The sequence below is a fragment of the Cyprinus carpio genome, unplaced genomic scaffold, assembly GCF_018340385.1.
Source record: "Cyprinus carpio isolate SPL01 unplaced genomic scaffold, ASM1834038v1 S000006462, whole genome shotgun sequence".
NCBI classification, from domain to species: domain Eukaryota; kingdom Metazoa; phylum Chordata; class Actinopteri; order Cypriniformes; family Cyprinidae; genus Cyprinus; species Cyprinus carpio.
This window is the reverse complement of record NW_024879142.1, coordinates 46842-53903: the sequence shown is the minus strand read 5'-3', so window position 1 is coordinate 53903 and position 7062 is coordinate 46842. Positions and strand designations below refer to the sequence as shown.

The 7062-nt window shown below is 38.7% G+C and overlaps 1 protein-coding gene across 3 annotated transcripts in view; it reads right to left on the bottom strand.

Moving 5' to 3' along the window:
• Nucleotides 1-7062, bottom strand: part of LOC109084760 (regulator of telomere elongation helicase 1-like) — a 76875-nt gene that overhangs the window by 55201 nt on the left and 14612 nt on the right. The window lies entirely within an intron of this gene.

The window sequence follows — 7062 nt, the reverse complement described above, 5'->3', positions numbered from 1 at the left end:
TTTTTTAATACAATTTTTATGCAGCCCTAACTGAGCATATAATACTTGATATATTTGAGTTCTGTTATCTAGCCAAAACAGCTTAGGTACGTCAGGGTATGCCTTCCGCCGGAAGTAAGATGACAAACCCAAACGCAATGGCGGCACCCGTTGTTGCCATGGACAAAATAATTTCTGTGCTGAATTCAGAGCTTCTCACTGGATCTCGCAGCACTGTTTCATCTGTGCAGTAACAGTGTCACCAAATCAACTTTGTCTCTCGAGTAAAGCTGTTCTGAGCTCGAACAAGTTTGTTTGTGTCGCGTTCCGAGCTGATAAACTCAGGGTGGGACGCACGCGTTTAGTTTCGCTTTCGTTTCGTTTGTCGTTTGTTGTTTTCTCAAATGCAACAGAAATGAAAGAGCTTTATGATTCGCGATCGCTCACAGAAATTAGGCTATGTGCTTATGTACTATAATTATTGATGTCACCATGAGGAGGCTGGGACGGTGCCTTTCAATGCTGCGCCCTGTTCAGAGTTTTTACTGAGTTACGTTAATACTTAAAAAATGTAATAAGTGATGTAAATGAGGCATAGCATTTAAAATGTAAATGATTTGCTCGTGGTAACCGGCTCTTTCATCTAATTCACAGGGACGGAAGATCAGTGCACAGTGCATTGTCGCAGGGTCCATTAATACTGCCTACATGAAGAAAGTAAACCTACATGACAAACTTAAATCACCGCTGTAATATACTCATTTATTATACCTGTGTATGAAATATCAAGGAGCCGGAGCCATCCCAGCAAACTACACAGGCCACAAAGATTGAAAAATGACCCTGAAGAGGTGACCCGTCTGTCACAGATGACACACACAATCCATTGATCAAATAAAATCATCCCTTCAGTCCCCGATTAACTATACCTGCATCTTTATATGTTTTATAGACTCTGTCTATTCAGTAAATATCTGGATTTATGAACAGCCATATTACTCAGGACTAGAGGCTAGATGTGTACAAGTGATATTATATTGTTTCATATATTAGCCCTTGCCATTGAGATAGATTTGCTCCCATCAAATGTGTCTCAGGAGTCGAGTCAGGAGTTGGTCGGTCAAGCTCCAGAGAAAGTCAAGTACACTACTGCCGAAATGCAGAAGAGAAGGTTATATTTAGTAAAATATTCATCGTTAGAAATCATCAAAAAAAAGCTCCCCTTGTATAGTCACACAATGCTTCTAATAATAACAAACAACCAAGAAGTTTTTCTAAAATAAGCTTTACACGTCTCCTTATGACGCACGAAGTTCAGTTGTGACAAACAGTTATCAGTTAATGTATAGTTCAGATTGAGAAAAAACCCCCGCGTGAGAGGGGAAAAAAACTTATGTTAAAAATATTACGTGCAGTCTTATTTTCAACAAATGTTTATTTTTTATTATTTTGAATGTTACCAAATGCTGTTTTAAAGGGTTTTAGTTTCGGTTAAATATTACTTTTATCAATCAGTCATTTTTAATATAACTGGAACTACCTTTGCCTCAGACTGACAGATACATTTTATTTATGTTTCTTTTCTTTTTTTTCTTTTTTTTCTTTTCTTTTCTTTCTTTTTTCTTTTTTGTTGTTATTTTTATTTTCCAATTGGGTTGGCACAATCTGGAGAAGTACCTGGCTGACAGAGGTTGATTTTTTTTCTGAGCACTTTATGTTTGTCTTTAAACAGTTTTGTTGTACAAATAAACACTGGGAAATTACTAAAATGTGTGCATTAATTAAACCTTTGTATTTATTTATTTTTTTTTTTTTTTTAAAACTAAAAGCTGTGTGTGAAAAAAGCATCCATATGGAAAAACAAACTTATTACATTTAAGTGTACATTATTCCGTATTTATTAATACAACTAGTATTTTTTTTGCTGGTTGTTTGACGTACAGAACATTTAGAAAAAAATAACAATTTTAAAAATAATTAGCTACAAAAAATGAAAGTTAGTGCTACTGTTTTAGCTGATGCTACAAGAAGAATGAGCTAATCTTAAGAAAACATTACAAATAATATTTATGTGGACGAAGGGGCGGGGCCAAGAGGCCGTGGGAACGGAGGAGAGGCGGTGGAGGAAGTGATGATGCTCCACTCACGGTCTCGAGTCCCACGGAGGATGCTCGCGGGAGGATAAAAGCAGGAGTGAAGACAGTAAAGCACGAGAGAGGACCAGGCCTGAAAAAAAGTGATTTTGCGAAGAGTGGTAAAATAATCTGTGGAAACCATATAACAATGGATACATGATATGAAGCCAGCAAACGAATTCTAATAGTTATGGGTAAATTCTAAATATGCTAACCATTCGTCACAGTAAGAAACCATCACATAGAACAATGCAGTAAACTATACCCCCAAACGGAGTGAGTGTGGGCCCGACGCTGGCTCCTCTCTCTGGCTGCATCGCACAGCAGAAGTGAAGGAAGCATTTACATAGGAGTACTGTACTATAGATGTTTTAATTATGAGATATTACACTAACTTCTATTCGGCTTTCGTCTTGTTTAACATGCCATTACTTGAAATTAAAAGTTTGAATCGGTTCGCTGGCGTCACCATGGCCAGGGAAACATCCAGCCACGTCGGACAAAAACATCGCGACGTCGGTTAAGGCAACTTGGTTTATTGTGTTCCCACGCTGTCGGTTTTGATGGGTTCAAATAAAACAAATGAACCCCGACGAAAGCAGACGTTGCCAGTTGCTAGGCTGAGAATGCGTTGACACGCAACGGCACGTCTGCTTTCGTCGCTGCTAGTTCTTTGCCATCGGTTTGTTGTGTCCCGGGTTTTCACCGTGTCTGCACAAACTGCCGGTAGAAGTTGAAAATGCCGTCGTGGTGTGTCCTTTGTACCAAGATTTAGTCAGCATGCATGACTGTGTCTGACCGCTGGTTTTTTAAGTTAGAAACTAGTCAAAGCCAGGGTCAAGGCCGTATGGTGACCCTTAAAGCACTTCAATTTGCACATAAGAGTAAGTGTAATGGGTTGATTTTATTTATGTTGTCCTATCAAATATGATGTGCACTTTTCAAGTATAGTATGAAACAATTTACTTAAAACGGTATGCGCCAGGAAATCCTGTCTTTATTTATTTATTGTAATGTTTATTTAACAGGGACGATGCCAACAGAAAATGGTGGAAAATGTGATGCATACTTTACTTCTCCTTTTTTCTCCTCCTTTCCTAATACTACCTCTTCTTAAAATAATAATGACAATCAAAGATGAATTTATTGAAATTTACACATGAACTAAATATCTTGTTATTGCTTTTGCAGGAACGAATATTGAAAGCAAACCTATGCAAGTAAGCTCATCAACTATAACTAACCTGTCTACAAATGTTCTGTTTCTTTCTCTGTCTTCTACAGCTGAGGAAACACACACCAAACAACAACGGCGGTCCATTTTTAAGAGTCGTTTGTAGAAGAACAAGAACACCACATTCAACCCAGGCTGAAAACTGCCTGACAGGGAGGAATGAATTCCAAATAACAGGGGGAAGATGCATTGTGGTCCATAGTGTAATGAAACTTTGCAATTGCATGGGGAAATGAGTGAAAACTAACTATACCAAGACAAACACGTGGGAAAAGGAAGTTGGCGCTCTAGAAGTAGGCTCACCTCAAAATGCTGACTTGTATGACAAGGCACGGTTACAAGTGATCTAAAAGAGACGAGTAACCTTGACCTACACCCAGTACTGATTGATCATCTACATTGAGTCAGTGAGCACCTATACTGCCAGAGTACTGCTGAAACGGACATTGCAACTGCGATCGTGATGCATCCTCAGAGGGTGGCAAACTAGCATCGTCAAGTTACAGTAGTGACAACATTATTCTCCCTGATTCATGTCGCCTTGCTGCATGGCCAGTTGCCATTCCAAGTACCGGAGTTTTCCCGGACCTAGAATCATCCCGCAGAGGGCAAACAACCTCTATGATTGCCACTGGAGAAAAGTCATGGATGCCAGTGTTAAATCAGCAAAATGCAAGAGCTTGCAAAAGTAATTTTTCTTACACTGCTACCCAACAATCAGCAAATCCTTCCCAGTGGCTGAAGCCTTGGTTTCTAAGTTTCCGCGGTCGTAGGGAGCGGGATCATTTTCGTTTTTGTATGGCTAGCAGCAGCGCGATAAAAAACAAGATGTACAATTACCGTGCGAACAAAGCCCTTACCAACTTAAACCTTTTAACATCAATGTGGAATTCGGGTCTTATCCATCCATTTTCTTTACTGCTTTGTCCGCTCGGGGTCACAAGATTTTTTGAGCCAAGCCAGCATTTATCAGGCTTAAGGGGCAGGGTTCACTCTGGACAGGTCGCCAGTCTGTTGCAGGGCCAGAATTACGGTCTTAGTATATGTAGATCACTCCCCACCCGCTAACAGTCTTATCACTACTTGTATCTCCCTACAGACACAGAACATTGAGAAAAAAAGAGAGTGCTGTGTCTGCGGCCTCATTAACTACCTCGGTGAAAGACAAGAAGTCTTACATGACTGCCAGGTATGTATATTGCTAACAGGATTTTTGATTAACTCAAGGGATCTCTCTCCTCTAATGCACAGAAAAAAACCATGGGAGTTTGTGTGGTGGCTTTTGATCTTGATGTTAAAAAGACTAAGTGGTTGTGTTGTGCAGTAGCCAATTATCCAGAAACAAACATTGAAATGGTATCTTAGTGAGTTAAAAAAGGTCAATTCGTTCATTGTTCGTGTGAAGCGTTGTACTTATTAGCACTTTATTCTGTGTTTTTGATAATTTGGTGCTCATTGCTGCATATACACAGGCTTGTTCGGTTATTGTATAGGAATACCTGGACCACAGATTTGCGTCAGCAACTGTTGTGTTTAAATTGAAGAGACACAAAGAGTTTAGTATAAGAGTTAGATACAAGAAAATCTTAATGTGGATGGACATCCAGCATGCCCTCTGATTCCTCATCTTTCATTTTCTCGTCCCTTCTCTCCTCCCTTCTCTTTTCGGCTCTGATCTGGTGTCCTAAAACAGGATATGTTTATTAGTCCAACATTAGTGAAACAAACATTGATCGATCAGACTGGGTTATAAAACAGTTGTGTACGCTGTTGTGCCTGCACATTTTGGAGTGTTGCAATAGGATTTTTGGGATATAAAGCATTGATCTGCTGAACCATTGAAGTCTTTATTGTGGGAGGGGTGATCCATTTACTTCTCTGAATAAGAATTGTTATAACTGATATTAATTAACTTTGATTTGAAGAGAGATAATTTTTTACTCTAATTTTAATGAGTAAGTAAGAAGCTGTTGATATATAAATAAAAGTGAGGTTATTGTTACCCAAATTTATGCAAGCATTCTAATAGCGCTTTTTACTTCAGATAGTTTATACTCAATAGAAAGGGATAGATCTACCCAGCCCAGTCGACGCATTTTGTTACCCCTACATTTATTGGGTAAATTCTATAGATTAGGTGTTTTGTTTCTGTTTGTGTGCTGCAGTCCGTTCATTTTCAGTTTCTCCACCGGCCTTGCTCCGCTGCTTTCACGGATCTAGCCCCCACCAGACTCAAACAGAACTTAAAATAGAAGTTTTAAATAATGTTAACGCCTTCATATGTGCTACCTGCTGTCTATATAAAAGATTGAAGTGATGATGAAATCCGATGCTTCGTCAGATCTGAAGCGCTCTCCGGCTCCAGAACCAGCGCTGATAGTGTTTGAGCAGCAGAGAACTTACTCTACATTTATACTTTATTTAATACTTGTACAGAAGTTGTAGAATATTGACTTAATTGTTAATAAAAAAAACTGACTTGTAGTGTATAACACAAGTCTGCCTCACCTGGCGATTGATTTATAGCTAAGAACAGACCACTGAGAAGTCTTCTGTTACCGGTTTTGTGAAGATGAACTCAGATGATTGCGAGATAGAAATCAGATCTGACTTACTTTACCTCCCTGAGAATAAATAAAATAAGGTAGAAGCTGTGGAAATTTAGCACAATATATATCTTAAACATCTCAAAATAATACAGTTTTTAACTTTTAACTTTTCTAATTTAATGGCTGGAAAAATTCAAGTGCATTCAATATCTGTTTGAACACACACCAGCCAATTAGACACAGAATCGAGTATTCAGAACAGACCACGGTGACATTAACCACAGTTTCTGTCTAGAGTAGTTATTTTTTCTAGCTGACTCTGGAGTGTTATGTACACTGAAAAAAAGTGCATTATGCCTTGTCATTAATCTAAAGAACATTTTATACTTGATCCCACTTAAATAATTTACGTTTCTGTCTGTCATTGAGTTAAATTAAATCTTCTGTTTAGTTAACTGAAAGTTAAAAGTAATTTTGTTGGTGTAAATTAAAGTATTTCCTGATCGTCTGCTTCGCTGTGTCTCAGTGTTCATACATATACTACGCCCTTAAAGTATGTACTCTTTTGGTGAAGAAAAAGTACACACTTTTGAGTGTGTAGTAGAAGAGTAGGCAAGCTTTGGGACACACTATCATGATTCATGTCACACAATTGCGTCTTTAAAGGAGCGCTCTGTCGCAGCTGTTACACGCACCTGTCACTGTAAAACTGACCTGTCCATAAATCTTGTAACAATTAACATCCTCCACATTTAGTTTAATTTGACTTCCTACTGTACTGGAGAGAAAAGAAGAAGCTCGTTGGTCTGTCAGTCGCGAGTCTTTCATGCGGAGAACTCTGCTCATATTTTCTGCATAATGATGCAATTAAAAGTTAATGACAAAATGGATGTTTATAAAAGTTCACATTGCTGTTGCAGATGAACTATACACAGATAAAAATAAATAAATATTTGACCCTTAACCCCTGTTGTGCTGAAATCTGTGACCTAGTGAAAACTGTGACCAGGGGTCTCTGTTCAGCTAATGTTCTCGCGGGAGCGCCCACACGTTACATTAGAAACTGAACCGGAATGATTCCGCGTCAGAGGAGGCTGAAGCGGTGTGTAAAAGATGTTTCATGTCTTAATGCTAGAGAAAACTTCGACTGACAAACTAGATATTG